The sequence below is a fragment of the Eleutherodactylus coqui genome, chromosome 2, assembly GCF_035609145.1.
Source record: "Eleutherodactylus coqui strain aEleCoq1 chromosome 2, aEleCoq1.hap1, whole genome shotgun sequence".
In the NCBI taxonomy this organism is placed as follows: Eukaryota; Metazoa; Chordata; class Amphibia; order Anura; family Eleutherodactylidae; genus Eleutherodactylus; species Eleutherodactylus coqui.
This window is the reverse complement of record NC_089838.1, coordinates 225,743,478-225,760,654: the sequence shown is the minus strand read 5'-3', so window position 1 is coordinate 225,760,654 and position 17,177 is coordinate 225,743,478. Positions and strand designations below refer to the sequence as shown.

At 43.9% G+C, this 17,177-nt stretch overlaps 1 protein-coding gene across 1 annotated transcript in view; it reads right to left on the bottom strand.

Moving 5' to 3' along the window:
- Window positions 1–15,201, bottom strand: part of ZNF280D (zinc finger protein 280D) — an 85,716-nt gene extending 70,515 nt beyond the window's left edge. The window contains exon 1 of the mRNA XM_066592554.1: window positions 15,001–15,201. The gene's annotated coding sequence lies outside the window, so the exon portion shown is untranslated. The remainder of the gene's footprint in view (window positions 1–15,000) is intronic.
- Between the last annotated feature and the right edge of the window lie 1,976 nt (window positions 15,202–17,177).

Below are 17,177 nucleotides of genomic sequence, written 5' to 3'. Positions count from 1 at the left end.
AAAGACATATTCACATGCTATACACGTAGCTACATTATATCATTTTTAAGACAGCGATTTTCAAGCGGGACCGCATTTAATACAGATTCAATAACACTGATACAACATTTTAAGAGATTGAAGAAATGGGGACGTTACTGCCTTCTGTTTAGATGCAGATCAGGACATTTTCTTTTAAGGCATATTTGCAAAAATCAATCTCACTCCAATCACATTCAGTTATTTCTCAGCTTAAGCCAATACCCTGAAGATGGGCTGCAAAATTTAAATTATAATAAAAAGAAGCGATCTTCAAACTAAAGAAGATTCTGACAGCATCCAGAGGCTGCAAATCCTGCTTGACAATAGATAATAATATTTGGTTTAAAAGGAAAAACAAACACCAATCATTAAGTTTGTTCTAATATTTATAGATGGCAACTTTGTAATATGGACAGCTAAAATGCTGACATAGTATGGTCATCCACATTAAAGGGAATCTGTCAGCTTGAACATGCTGTTCAAAGTGTAGGCAGCAGATTATATAGTAGGAGGAGCTGAATAGATTGATATATAGATTGATGAGGAAAGATTCAGTGAACCTTGTGTATTATTCATTTATGTCTCTGGTTATGCTGAGCTGAACAGTCCAATGGGCGGAGCCATCAGTGATCGACAGCTGTGAATGATTGTGCATAAGAGATAGCTGTCAATCACTGACCTCCTATTGGACTATTCAGCTCAGAAAAAACAGAAATATAAATGAATAATATAAAAGTTATATTGAATCTCTTCCCATAAATCTATACGTCATTGTGCTCAGCTCCTCCTGCTTTATAACCTGTCTGCAGTTTGGACAGCATGTTCGAGCTGAAGGATTCCCTTTAACTGTAATGTAAATAACAGGATTTCTAGGCTCAGAGTTGTTCATACACAGGATTTGGTCAAAATGAAAAATGATACACAAACAATAGTTTGACCGGATTAGTAAATATGACCCATTCCATTGTGCAAATGACAAGGATTTTCACTGAGGACTTCAACTCTTCAAAGTATAAGATGAAATCTGCAGTACAATCATCATGTAATGTGTGGACTTTGCTATAGAATTACAATGGAAACATTTTTTGCTGTGTCTTGACTTGCCCCTTTGCTAACTATCAAGGTCCTTTGATAGTCTGATAGGCTGTCAAGACTCTTTAGTCCTACAGAACACCACCCATTCCTACTAATACATGTAGGGACAAATAACACTGCAAAAAAGGACCTTGCAACTATCTGCAGACATTTTGAAGACCTTGGAAAGAAAGTAAAGGAACTAGGAGCACAGGTGGTCTTCTCATTCATCCTCCCAGTGGATGGTCATGGAATGAGAAGATGGAACAGGATTCTAGAGGTGAACAACTGACTATGTCGATGGTGCCATCAACAAAGATTTGGATTTCTAGACCATGAAGTGAATTGCCTATATGATGGACTCCTTGTAGAGACTGGTTTACAAAAACATGTAAGCATATATTTGGTGGACGCCTTCCTTCACTAATTAGGAGAGCTTTAAACTAGAGCAACATGGGAAGAGAAGTGAGAGGCCAGGTAAAAAAATACAGCTAATTAATACATTTGAGAACCTTGCTATTAGAAGTGGAAAGAAAAAACAAAGACAACAAATTCAGAAGGAAAGTAGAAGAGTAAGAGACACCGATAAACTAAAATGTTTTCACAAATGCACATAGCATGGGAAACAAACAAGGAGGATTGGAGCTCCTAACACAGGAACAGAAATATGATGTCATAGGCATCATAGAAACTTGGTGGAATGGTACACATGATTGGAATACAAGACTTGAAGGTTACAACTTATTTATAAGAAACAGACCTAATGAAAGGGGAGGAGGAGTTGCGTTGTATGTTAGGAAAGCATTAATCTCCACCGAGATTCAAGCTTCAGAGCATGGTAGTTCTGTAGAAACTGTTTGGGTAAGAAAACAAGGAGAGAACAACAGAAAAGAAACTGTTGTAGGCATTTACTATAGGCCGCCTGGACAAGCAGGAGATATTAATGAACTCTTTCTACATCAGATAGCCAAGCTGTCAAAAAATCATGACATAGTGATCATGGGAGATTTTAACTATCCAGACATTTGTTTGGTATCTCTCCCAGGCAAAAGTAATGGATCCAAAAAATTCTTATCCACTCTTGCTGACAACTTTATTTTCCAAAAAGGTCAAAGAGAAAACAAGGAAATCTGCTATCTTGGACGTCATTCTTACCAACAGGGAGAGAATGGTTGAGGAAGTAAGGATGTCTGGGACTCTACGAGGCAGTGATCATGCATTCCTTGAATTTTGAATAAAAAGAGGAGGAAGACATGAGAAGACAGACACCTCAAGGTTAGATTTTAGAAAGGCAGATTTTAATGAACTCAGAAAGAGGATAGGAAGAATCCAATGGCTGGATGTTCTTGAGGACAGAAATGTCCAAGAAGGTTGGGAAATATTACAAAATGAGATTCTCAGAGCACAATCGTTAACAATCCTTAAAAGAAGGAAGAATGAGAAGCATCTAAAGAGACCAGGATGGATGAACACAGAACTTGCAAACATGTTAAAAAGGAAGAAAAATATGTTTGTCAAATGGAAAGAGGGGGGAATATCTAAAGAAGAATATAATACTGTCTGCAGAAACTATAGGGAAACTGTTAGAAAAGCTAAAGCTAATAATGAGTTGAGGCTTGCAACAGAGGCCAAAAGCTATAAAAAAAAAAAAGATTTTGGAGGTATGTCAAAAGCAAAAGAAAAGTCAAAGATGCTATTGGATGCTTACGGGATGAAAATGGTGAACTATTCAAGAGTGATGTTGAGAAGCCCAAACTTTTAAATTCCTATTTTGTATCTGTTTTCTCTGAGAAAGTAGATGTAATAGCAACTGATCTTCCCTGTGCTATTGGGGAAATAAAATAATGCAGGCTATCTATAGGCAGAGAAATGGTGAGGGAATTGGGAATGTTTAGCTTACAAAAAAGAAGGCTGACAAGAGACTTAATAGCTGTCTACAAACATCTGAAGGGCTGTCACAGTGCAGAGGGATCAGCCTTATTCTCATTTGCACAAGGAAAGACTAGAAGCAATGGGATGAAACTGAAAGGGAGGAGATACAAATTAGATATTAGAAGAAACTTTCTGACAGTGAGGGTCATCAATGAGTGGAACAGGTTACCAAGGGAGATGGTGAGTTCTCATTCAATAGAAGTTTTCAAACACAGACCGGACAGACATCTGTCTGGGATGGATTAGTGATCCTGCACTGAGCAGGGGGTTGGACCAGATGACCCTGGAGGGCACTTCCAACTCTATTTCCATTCTATGATTCTATGGCTATAAGGCAATGGTACTATGCACAAATATGTGACTTGGGGCATTACTATGAATCTGACTAACAACTCAATTTTGGCTGCAGTTAGAGATGAGCGAGCATACTCGATAAGGCAAACTACTTGAGCGAGTAGTGCCTTATTCGAGTACCTGCCCGCTCGTCTCTAAAGATCCGGCTGCCGGCGCGGGCGAGCAGTGAGTTGCGGCGGTGAGCAGGGGGGAGCTGGAGAGAGATCTCAAGATATTGTAATACATATTTTGAGACAGCTATTGCTGGCCATGTTCAAAAGCAAATCAGCTGTGGATTTTCAGTGAAATCTGTGGTTCAAGTACAGGTTATGATTCATTTTTGTCTGTATTTTGACTGAAACATGTGAATGAGAAATGAAAAATAAATAAACTCTCATTCACATGCATTGCAGCAGTTCCCGTCCAAGTTGGAATTCATGTGTAAATCCAGCCAAAGTCTACAGTGTGAGCACGGAGTAACATGGCGAATCCTTTGTTCCCCAGGAGATAAACCAAAGCACAGGATCTCTGTTCACTCCTGCTCTGGAGAATGCTGGGGGACCGTGGGTAAGGTTACTTTCACACACAGATGAAAACAAAATCCGTTGTATTTCTACATCAAAAATCTGAGAACCAAAATCCTCAATGAAATTTGCATGATGATCTTGTGGATTTAGCAGCAGGATTTCACTCATTACACTGAAATGAATGAATTCTGCAACTAGTACATGATGTGTGAAACGGACCCAACAGTCACGTGACTGAGCCCCGTGTAATTCTACATTTCCCCTACAGTGGCCACAGATGTGGCTACCACAGAAGCTGCTAGAAAGAATCCTGATTGAATTGACAGGACAAATTCTGGGTGTGATTTTGTGCCACAAAATGCAGCAGAAATCCGTGGATTTTTTTTCAAGCAGAATTCATGCAGAAAAGTATACCTTAATATGCTGCACACAAACCCACAGCATAAAAAGACATGCAGCATATATAGCAGGTGTGAACATACCCTATAGCTCTTATGTGTAATCAGTATTTATTGGAAACTAAAGTTTCAGTACAGAAGAGAAAATGTACAAACAATGAGACGCGCATCCTCGGTTATCAGCAAACATCTGCACAACAGAGCATATCAAATGGAGTATCACACGGGAGTGAATGAATGCCATGGGGCGGTTTCACACGGGCGAGAAAAATCGCACGATATTTGCCCGATGTGATAGTCAGTTAAAAATCAGATTAGGAAACAAATGATTTACAACGGTTTCTTTCCCACTGGCGATTTTGAGAGAGTAAAAAAAAATTATATATTTCTGTCATGTACGATTTTTTTTTATCTCCCATGTTTCCCTATGGAGGCTCTTTTTAATCACATCGCAACGCAACAAACGTGCGTTGCGAAAAGATTTTAACATTAGAAAGTCCTATTGACTTTTGCAATAAAAAAAAACGTGCAATTTTATTGCGGGCAGCAGGGATGCGAGATTATTCTCCAAGAAAAGCATAGCTGACATTCAAAAAAATAGCGGAAACAAAGACGCAATTTTCTTAGGTAAAACTAGCCATAAGAGGATGAAGAACGTTTTTGGCTTGTTTGAAGTAAAACAAACTGAACCAAAACAACCAGAGGACTTAAACAAATCCACAATACTGTTAGGCCTCATGTCCACGGGGAAAATCAGGCCCGCTACGGATTCGACATGGAGAATCTGCAGCGGGTCCCTCCTGCCCCGCGGACATGAGCGCTGAAAATAGGAATTTAAAAGAATTTACCCATCCGGAGCGGGCGGGGAAGGTCTTCTCTTCCTCACGGCCGGATCTTCTTTTTTGGACGGCGGATGAACTCTTCACGCCGGCGGCCCGTCGCCGACGGGCCCCGCGAATGCGCCGGGCACATCCGCCGAGCCGCAGCAAGAAAGATCCGGCCGTGAGGAAGAGAAGACCTTCCCGGCCCGCTCCAGTAGGGTAAGTTCTTTTAAATTCCTATTTTAGGTCTCCCGCGGATCCGGACGGCTTCCATAGGCTTCAATAGAAGCCTGCGGGAGCCGTCCCCGTGGGAGACCCGCACGAAAATGGAGCATGGTCCAGATTTTTTCATGCTCCATTTTTAAAAAAATCACTTTTATTGACCATCCGCGGGTATTTATCTACCCGCGGCTGGTCAATGCATCCCTATGGGGTGCGGATCCGTGCGCGGGAGAAGAGTTAAAATCCGCTGCGGATTTTAATTCTTTTGCCCGTGGACATGAGCCCTTAACGCTGAAAAGAAGAAATATGTGAGTTGTTATGGTAGCAACATAGATAATATTAGAGACTCAGATATTGGGCAAAATGACAATGACAACCACAAAAACGGGCTAGGCAAGAAAAAAGAAAAGGGGAGGTGGGAAGTAGAAGAGAAGGAAAAAAGAAGCAAAGACGCAGGGAGAGGGAGGCCAGGGTAGCGATAATAGATGTGATATTATGTCACCACCCAACACATGCAGGCCCAGAAGGGAGTCAAACAATGTATGGAAGAGTGTCAGAGGTCTTGAACATAATCCAATGTGTTCAGATCCCAAAAAACCATTCCTGGGAATCTGCATCATCAGGCAGAAGACCCTCCATCAGCATAATATTGTTTAGCTCTTGCACCCATTCTGTAACGGGGGGGCCATTGGAGGAGCGCCAATGTTCAGGGATCATAGCACAAGCCACAACCAGAAAAAAATAAATTATATATAAAATCACAAAATGCAAACATTTTATCCATGGAATGGAGTCAGAGATAAAGATAACAGGGCCGGGAAGGCCGTATTAGGAATCAGAGCCCCGCTAACCTTATGATAATTCCCTAAAGCCCGATCCGAGAAGGTGCACATCAGCGGGTAGGCCTACCATACCTGTAAGTATGTTCCCCTCTCCAAATTACACCAGCAGGTATTCAAAACTGCAGGATCAAACAAATGGACCTGAACTGGGTATCTATGCCAGCGGGGTAACAACTTAGAATTCCTATCTTGGGCACAAGTAATTTTTAGGCATGCGAGATCGTGTAAATCTTCTGTCTAGTGGAATCATCCAGTTGCACCCCCAGGGTAAGTTGCCCCTTTTATTTATAGAGAAGGTGGGTGAGTTGAGGCAAGTAAGCATTTAAATGGGGGTGAGCTCCAAAGAGTAAGTAGTAAAAAACACAATATTCTTAAAAAGGAATGTAGTTGATCATAGGAGAGCCAAAAAAGTGGTTGGTTGGTCGCCCACTTGGGCCTGTGGTGAGGGTAAAAATGGCATTAGCCATTACATGACGAAGCTGAACCAATTCACCTGACTCCCAAGCTAAAAATCGAGATACATGCATACCAGACAGGAAGGCAGGGTTATTAGACAAAAGGTGTAAATGGGCCAGGCCATTGGAAAATAGACCATCTTCCAAGGACCAATCCCAGAGATGCAGGACCAGAGGCACCAAGAACAACAGAGCAGGCCGTTCTAGTCTATGAAGGCCATCTAACCATGGAAGAGAACATAAAGATAATGGGTTAATACTCTATTCCAGTAATACCCACTACTTACTGCAGCCATGAGACAGGCCTAACGGTAAAACTGCAAACCCAGAAGTCCAGAACCCTCCTAGATTTAGGACATAAAGGGACGTATCTAGCAATGTGTAGTCTGTCCCTGTCCCACCATGAATCTAGTAAAAGCAGGGGACAATTGATGACCCTATAGCTTTTTAGCTACAGTTTTGAAAATGAAAGCCGAGCTTCAGCCACCGTGAGCAACAACATTGCTTCTTACCTAAAGAGTTCGTTAGGTTCACATTAACGTAGTTTCCATTTAGAAGCCAGTTCCTTCAAATTACATCCAGAGAAGTTAGGGTGCGGGCAGACGAGCGCATAAACGGCGCGTTTTTGCGACCAAACGTATATACGTGACCATCTGAGGCAATGGTTTCGAATGTATTTGTTCACATGGGCGATTTTACGGCGCGTAAAAACGGCAATTCGAAAAAAAACGGAACATATGCGACCGAAATACGCGCCAACGCATATTCGATCGCCGAAAAGACCGTTTGCAAAGTAGGAACAAACGAAAATACGCTTTCTAGCTCTGGTCGTGATCGGTGAAAAACGATCGCTCGGGCGATTATACGTTGCGCTCGTGCGAACGTAAATACGCCTACGCTCGTCTGCCCGCACCCTAAGGGTGTTTTTACACCTACGCTCAGGGTTATGCTTTCCTGCTCTTTTCAGGGAGCAGGAAAGGTTAATCCCGGCGGCCGAACGGCTCTGTCTCAGGACGGAACCGAAAAGCGCTGAATGGACCCCACTGACTGTATTAGGGAACCCATAGCACCGAGTAGTACTGAATAGACCTGATTAACTATAGTAGGGAACCCGTAGAATAGAGTAGCACTGAATGGACCCCATTGAGGTACTGGTGTATCTTGACGCTACCAGGAAGTACTAGTGGAGACAAGATTGACAGGGGGGTGACGCCCTCTGTACATGATTGGCTGCACAGCTGGCTCAACTGGAGGTCCTGGCAGCCCACTAAGGGTGTATGTTAAATGCACACAGCGGCCCCCGCGGCAGCGGCTCAGCCACAGCTGCAAGAGCCTTCCCTGCAATGGGGCCCAGAAGGCGCCGACCCCTCATTGTTGAAGCGCTGAGCGGCCTCGGCAGCAGAGAAACCACAGCGCCCTGAGGCGGCTTTCCCACGGAGGGCCACCCCATGTACGTTGGTCAACGCGGCCGGCAGCAGGGAGGCCAGGAGCCAGCGGCCGCAGACTGAAGGGATCTCGCAGCGTTGCAGGACACTCTGATAACTGCATCAGGATAGCAGGAAGCCTGTGGACTGTGACACACAGCCGGGTAACAGTGGTGGAGTTCAACGCCGGGTAATAGTCAGGGAGCGTGTCTCCGTGAAGCATGCAGCCAACAGCGCCGGTACTGTGACACAGAGCCGGGTTACTGGGGTGGAGCGGCGGCTAAGACACATGGAGCGCTAATCACTGACATCCTACGCCGATTGTGCCCCTGATCCACTGCAGGACCTTGCGCTATTCTGCCAATCGGGAGCTAGGGGTGGGACAGGGGCGTTCCTCCATGGAAGCCCTGTCAAAGCCCTAGCTTCCTGTTGGGTCAAGATACACCAGTACCCCCCATTAACTATAGTAAGGGACCCATTGAACCAAATAGCGCTGAATGGACCTCACTGACTATAGTAGGAAACCCATAGAAGCGAGTAGCACTGAATAGACCCCATTGACTATAGTAGTGGACCCGTAGAACAGAGTAGCACTGAATAGACCCCACTGATTATAGTAGAGGACCCATTGAACCGAATAGCACTGAATGGACCCAATTGACTATAGTAGGGACCTATTGAACACAAAAGCACTGAATAGACCCAATTGACTATAGTAGGGGACCCAATTAACCAAATAGTGCTGAATAGACCCCACTGACTATTGTAGGGGGTACATTGAACCAAATAGTGCTGAATAGACCCCACTGACTATTGTAGAGGACCCATTGAAGCAAATAGTGCTAAATCGACCCTAATGACTATAGTAGGGGACCCATTGAACCAAATAGTTCTGAATAGACCCCATTGATTATAGTAGTGGAACCAATGAAGCAAATAGCGCTGAATTGACCTCATTGATTACTGTAGGGGACCCAATGAACTGAATAGTGCTGAATTGACCACGTTGACTATAGTTGGGGACCCATTGAACCAAATAGCGCTGAATGGACCCCGTTGACTTTAGTAGGGGACCCATTGAACCAAATAGCGCTGAATTGACCTCGTTGTCTATTGTAGGGGATCCAATAAACCGAAGAGTGCTGAATGGCCCCCATTGACTATAGTAGTGGACCCAATTAGCCAAATAGCACTAAATGGACCCCATTAACTATTGTAGGGTACGCATTGAACCAAAAAGCGCTAAATGAACCCCATTGACTATAGTAGGGGACACATTGAACCAAATAGCACTGAATGAACCCTATTGACTATTGTAGGGCACCCATTGAACCAAATGGCGCTGAATGGACCCCATTGACTATAGTAGGGGACCCAGTGAACCAAATAGCGCTGAATGGACCCCACTGACTAAGGAGGGGACCCAAGGAAGCAAATAGTGTTGAATAAACCCCACTGCCTATTGTAGAGGACCCAATGAACTGAATAGCGTTGAATGGACCCCATTAATTATAGTAGGGCACCCAATTAGCCAAATAGCGCTGAATGGACCCCATTGACTATAGTAGGGGACTCAATGAGTAAAATAGCACTGAATGGACCCCATTGACTATAGTAGGGAACCCATTGAACCCAAAAGTGCTGAATAGACCTAATTGACTATAGTAGGGGACCCATTCAACCAAATAGAGCTGAAAGGACCACAATGACTATAGTAGGGGACCTAATGAACCAAATAGTGCTGAATGGATTCCATTGACTATTGTAGGGGACCTATTGAACTGAATAGCGCTGAATGGACCCCACTGACTTTAGTAGGGGACCCAATGAACCAAATAGCGCTGAATTGACCTCATTGACTATTCTAGGGGACCCAATGAACCGAAGAGTGCTGAATGGACCCGATCAACTATAGTAGGGGAATCAATGAGCCAAACAGCACTTTATAGACCTGATTGACCATAGTAGGGGACCCAATGAGCCAAATACCGCTGAATGGACCCCATTGACTACAGTAGCGGACCAAATTAGGCAAATAGCGCTAAATGGACCCCATTGACTATTGTAGAGGACCCATTGAAGCAAATAGTGCTAAATCGACCCTAATGACTATAGTAGGGGACCCATTGAACCAAATAGTTCTGAATAGACCCCATTGATTATAGTAGTGGAACCAATGAAGCAAATAGCGCTGAATTGACCTCATTGATTACTGTAGGGGACCCAATGAACTGAATAGTGCTGAATTGACCACGTTGACTATAGTTGGGGACCCATTGAACCAAATAGCGCTGAATGGACCCCGTTGACTTTAGTAGGGGACCCATTGAACCAAATAGCGCTGAATTGACCTCGGTGTCTATTGTAGGGGAACCAATGAACCGAAGAGTGCTGAATGGCCCCCATTGACTAGAGTAGTGGACCCAATTAGCCAAATAGCACTGAATGGACCCCATTGACTATTGTAGGGTACCCATTGAACCAAAAAGCGCTGAATAAACCCCACTAACTATAGTAGGGGACACATTGAACCAAATAGCACTGAATGAACCCCATTGACTATTGTAGGGCACCCATTGAACCAAATGGCACTGAATGGACCCCATTGACTATAGTAGGGCACCCATTGAACCAAATGGCGCTGAATGGACCCCATTGACTATAGTAGGGCACCCATTGAACCAAATAGCACTAAATGGACCCCATTGACTATAGTAGGGGGTACATTGAACCAAATAGGGCTGAATGGACCCCATTGACTATAGTAGGGGAATCAATAAACCGAACAGCGCTGAATTGACCCCATTGACCATAGTAGGGGACCCAGTGAACCAAATAGCACCGAATGGACCCCATTGACTAAGGAGGGGACCCAAGGAAGCAAATAACATTGAATGGACCCCAATGACTATTGTAGGGGACCCAATGAACTCAATAGCGTTGAATGGACCCATTACTTACAGTAGGGGACTCGATTAGCGAAATAGCGCTGAATGGAACCCATTTCCTATAGTAGGGGATTTAATGAGCCAAATAGCACTGAATGGACCCCATTGACTATAGTAGGGGACTCAATGAGCCAAATAGTGCTGAATGGATTCCATTGACTATTGTAGGGGACCTATTGAACCGAATAGCGCTGAATGGACCCCAATGACCTTAGTGGGGGACCCAATAAACCAAATAGCGCTGAATTGACCTCATTGACTGTTTTAGGGGATCCAATGAACCGAAGAGTGCTGAATGCACCTCATTAACTATAGTAGGGGAACCAATGAGCCAAACAGCACTTTATAGACCTCATTGACCACAGTAGGGGATCCAATGAGCCAAATACCACTGAATCGACCCCATTGACTATAGTAGGGGACCCAATTATGCAAATAGCGCTACATGGACCCCATTGACTATTGTAGAGGACCCATTGAAGCAAATAGTGCTAAATGGACCTTAATGACCATAGTAGGGGACCCATTGAACCAAATAGTTCTGAATAGACCCCATTGATTATAGTAGGGGGACCAATGAAGCAAATAGCGCTGAATTGACCTCATTGACTACTGTAGGGGATCCAATGAACTGAATAAAGCTGAATGGACCCCATTAATTATAGTAGGGGACCCAATGAACTGAATAGTGCTGAAAGGACCCCATTTATTATAGTAGGGGACCCAATGAGCCAAATAGCGCTGAATGGACCCCATTAACTACAGTAGAGGACCCAATTAAGCAAAAAGCGCTGAATTGACCTCATTGACTACTATAGGGGACCCGATGAACTGAACAGCGCTGAATGGACCCCATTAATTATAGTAGGGGACCCTTTGAACCGAATAGCGCTGAATGGACCTCATTGACTATTGTAGGGGATCCATTCAACCAAAAAAGTGCTAAATGGACGACATTGACTATACTAGGGGAACAATTGAACCGAATTGTGCTGAATGGACCCTATTGACTATTGTAGGGGACCTATTGAAGCCAATAAAGCTGAATGGACCCCATTGAGTATAGTAGGGGACCCAATGAGCCAAACAACACTGAATGGACCCCATTGACTATAGTAGGGGACCCAATGAGCCAAATAGCACTGAATGGACCCCATTGACTATAGTAGGGGACCCAATGAGCCAAATAGCACTGAATGGACCCCATTGACTATAGTAGGGGACCCAATTAGCTAAATAGTGCTGAATGCACCCAATTGAACCCAATAGCCTAAATAGACCCCATTGACTATAGTAGGGACCCACTGAACCAAATAGCACTGAATGGACCCCATTGACTATAGTGGGGGACTCAATGAGCCAAATAGTGCTGAATGGACCCCATTGACTATTGCAGTGGACCCGAAGAGCCAAATAGCACTGAATGGACCCCATTGACTATTGTAGGGGACCCAATGAGCCAAATAGCACTGAATGGACCCCATTGACTATTGTAGGGGACCCAATGAGCCAAATAGCACTGAATGGACCCCATTGACTATTGTAGGGGACCCAATGAGCCAAATAGCACTGAATGGACCCCATTGACTATTGTAGGGAACCCAATGAGCCAAATAGCACTGAATGGACCCCATTGACTATTGTAGGGGACCCAATGAGCCAAATAGCACTGAATGGACCCCATTGACTATTGTAGTGGACCCAATGAGCCAAATAGCACTGAATGGATCCCATTGACTATTGTAGGGGACCCAATGAGCCAAATAGCACTGAATGGACCCCATTGACTATTGTAGGGGACCCAATGAGCTAAATAGTGCTGAATGGACCCCATTGAACCCAATAGCCTAAATGGACCCCATTGACTATAGTAGAGACCCACTGAACCAAATAATGCTGAATGGACCCCATTAACTAGAGTAGGGGACCCAATGAACCAAATAGAGCTGAATGGACCCCACTTACTATAGTAGGGGACCCATTGAACCAAATAATGCAGAATGGAGCCCATTAACTATAGTAGGGGACCCAATGAACCAAAGAGAGCTGAATGGACCCCACTTACTATAGTAGGGGACCCATTGAACCAAATAATGCAGAATGGAGCCCATTAACTATAGTAGGGGACCCAATGAACCAAAGAGAGCTGAATGGACCCCACTTACTATAGTAGGGGACCCATTGAACCAAATAATGCTGAATGGACCCCATTGACTATAGTAGGGGACCCATTGAACCAAATAATGCTGAATGGACCCCATTGACTATAGTAGGGGACCCAATTAACCAAATAGAGCTGAATGGACCCCATTGACTATAGTAGGGGACCCACTGAACCAAATAATGCTGAATGGACCCCATTAACTATAGTAGGGGACCTAATGAACCAAATAGAGCTGAATGGACCCCATTGACTATAGCAGGGGACCCATTGAACCAAATAATGCTGAATGGACCCCATTAACTATAGTAGGGGACCCAATTAACCAAATAGAGCTGAATGGACCCCATTAACTATAGTAGGGGACCCAATTAACCAAATAGAGTTGAATGGACCCCATTGACTATAGCAGGGGACCCATTGAACCAAATAATGCTGAATAGACCCCAATAACTATAGCAGGGGACCCAATGAACCAAATAGAGCTGAATGGACCCCATTGACTATAGTAGGGGACCCACTGAACCAAATAATGCTGAATGGACCCAATTAACTATAGCAGGGGACCCATTGAACCAAATAATGCTGAATGGACCCAATTAACTATAGCAGGGGACCCAATGAACCAAATAGAGCTGAATGGACCCCATTGACTATAGTAGGGGACCCAATGAACCAAATAGAGCTGAATGGACCCCATTGACTATAGTAGGGGACCCACTGAACCAAATAATGCTGAATGGACCCCATTGACTATAGTAGGGGACCCACTGAACCAAATAATGCTCAATGGACCCAATTAACTATAGCAGGGGACCCATTGAACCAAATAATGCTGAATAGACCCCAATAACTATAGCAGGGGACCCAATGAACCAAATAATGCTGATTGGACCCCATTGACTATAGTAGGGTCCGTCAGCTTTCTTCTCAGCTTTTGCACGGAAGAAAAAGCGCTGAACGCAACACTTTTTCTTCTGGTATTTTGATCCAGATCTGCGGCTGAAGCTCCGTCCGGAATATTCTTGCCATCAATAAGACACACACTTATCCGAAACACATTCACCGCCAGAAGTGGCAGACGAGAAGGTCCAGCACCATTGTACAAAATACAGAGCCTGTAGAAATCCATGGTGAAAGAACCTTCCAGAAAATCTGAGCTGATGGCTAAATAATCGAGAACAAGCGTCAATGAGAAATACAAATGTGGTAACTAATGTGAAGCGGCTACAATAATTTGATACATCCTCCTGCAAACGATACAAATGTAACATTTAGCAGACAATCCCACTCAGGTGCGGTGATCAGCCTGGCAGGCTGGCACTGTGGCACGGTGCCACCTCTGTGTGTGACTGGGGAGGGTGGGACTGTGCAGCCCGCATTAACACTATTATTATGTACAGCGGCAGATGAGCCGCCGCTTATTAGCAGCCGTCAACAAGAGGCGCAGGTAGCGCCGGCGGTGTCAGGGAGGGGGAGCCATCATCATCATCCTCCCTTTGTGTGGCGGCGGCGGAGGCACGGGCGGCCGGCGGAGGGCGAGCGGCGGCGGACACACACGGCGCACGTCTACTTAATGACAGGAAATTCGTCCGTGTGACGACGCTTAATAATCTCCCCGCTCACCCCGCCGCCTGTTTGTGCAGCTGCAGCAACAACACGCACGGCTCACCAAAGATGGCGTCCGACATTAGTCGCTGGTCGGCAACACCATCTCTGGTCTTTACCCCACCTCCCCCTGCGATGTGCCTCGGCTCGGGGACTGCACGGGAAGACTAGACAGGAGATAAAGAGCCCCGGCGGCGGGCGGCTGCAGCGGGCATAGAAGGAGAGCGGGCTTACCGTTGGTAGCTATGGCGGCCGGCAGGGCACAATGGCTCGGGCAGGTTGGCAGATAACGCGCTTGCAAGCCGCGCCGGGGCTGCTAACGGGGAGTTCGCGTGAACTCGCTGCGGTGAATGCTGGGTAATCTAGGTCGGACAAGGCTGCCTGTGTGCTGGAGGCGCGCAGGCCGGGGAGCATGTGCTGTCCTGCCCCGGCACAGCGCCATGTGCAGACTGGAGGGAAGGGAGAGGAACCAGTGCCATGGGGAGCCTGCCAGAAACCTCCCTGTGGAGAGGAAGCCTGGGATGTGCCACCTCCACCAGGCCACACAGCACAAATAGCTGCTGCTGCCATCTTATCTTAGCTTGTGATTTGGGAAGACCAGATTGATTTTGTTGGTGATGGTTTTTAGAAGGCGCTTATCATTTTTAAAACTTAATGGAAGGCGCATCTAGATTTTTTTTGTTTTATAAAAGTTAATGGAAGGCATTTCGAGATTTAATTTTTTTTAACTTAATGGAAGGCGCCTCGAGATTTTTTTTTTTAAGTTAATGGAAGGCGCTTCTAGTTTTTTAATTAGTTAATGGAAGGCGCTTCTAGATTTTTAATTAGTTAATGGAAGGCGCCTCTAGATTTTTTAAAATAAAAGTTAATGGAAGGCGCCTTGAGATTTTTTTTGTTTTATAAAAGTTAATGGAAGGCACTTCTAGATTTTTTCCTTTAAGTTAATGGAAGGCGCTTCTAGATTTTTTCCTTTAAGTTAATGGAAGGCGCTTCTAGATTTTTTCCTTTAAGTTAATGGAAGGCACTTCTAGATTTTTTCCTTTAAGTTAATGGAAGGCGCTTCTAGATTTTTTCCTTTAAGTTAATGGAAGGCACTTCTAGATTTTTTTCCTTTAAGTTAATGGAAGGCGCTTCTAGATTTTTTCCTTTAAGTTAATGGAAGGCGCTTCTAGATTTTTAATTAGTTAATGGAAGGCGCCTCGAGATTTTTTTAAAATTAAAGTTAATGGAAGGCACCTCGAGATTTTTTAATAAAAGTTAATGGAAGGCGCCTCGAGATTTTTTAATAAAAGTTAATGGAAGGCGCCTCGAGATTTTTTAATAAAAGTTAATGGAAGGCGCCTCGAGATTTTTTTTATAAAAGTTAATGGCAGGTGCTTTTAATTTTTAAAAGGGTAATGGAAGGCGCTCCTAAGTTTTTTTTTGTTTTTTTTTAAAGTTAATGGAAGGCGCCTCGAGAGTTTTTTTTTTTTTTAATTTAATGAAGGCACTTCGAGATTTTTTTCTTTAAGTTAATGGAAGGCGCCTCTAGATTTTTAAAAAGTTAATTTAAGGCGCTTCGAGATTTTTTTTTAAAGTTAATGGAAGGCGCTTCTAGTTTTGGCGCTGGCTATTTTCATACGTTTCCGTTAAGTTACTGCGGGGTTTTTTTTTGTACGTTATTTACTATTTTTCTATAATATGCTAGGAAGGTCTTCTTCGATTCTGGTTAGAAGTTTCTATGATCTCAAATTTATACCACAACATGCGGTAGATGAAATATCAAAAATATTCTTATCCCCCCGAAAAATAAAAAATGTTTTATAAGTGTTTCACAATTTTTAGGTTTTTCTTTCTGCCGGTTTTCTAGGCTGGGGGACTACAGCACTTTAAAAGGGAATTTCATTTTACAATTTTGCAACAGTGTCGATTGCTGCAGAGGGGGACAATACTTTCATCGTGTGAACAATAGCGAACAACTCAGATGACAATATTGGGGCTTCCGGTTTTAGGGCCACAAAATAGTGTTTTTGGCAAAATTGCTGAGTAATGTTAAATTTAAAGTAACAGTTGAGAAGATTAAACAATGACAGAGGTGCTTTGAGGACGGGCGCACATCAGTGTTTTGTTTTCCTCTTTTGGTTCCATTTTAAGATTTTGTTCACAAGTTGCTGATTTGCTACGGATTTTGTTGTGAATTTTGGTGCGGATCTGCAGCGGATTTTACCCCTTTATTTTTCATTTTAATTGAAATGGTGAGATGTGCTGCAGATCCGCATCAAAATTCACAACAAAGTCCATAGCAAATCACGTGTGTGAACGCACTCGAGGCCACTTCCACTCGGGCAAGAAAATCACGCAACATTTCTGCATTGTGAGACGCACAAACATAAACCCTATTCTTTTGGATGGGGTCATATACATGAGCGATG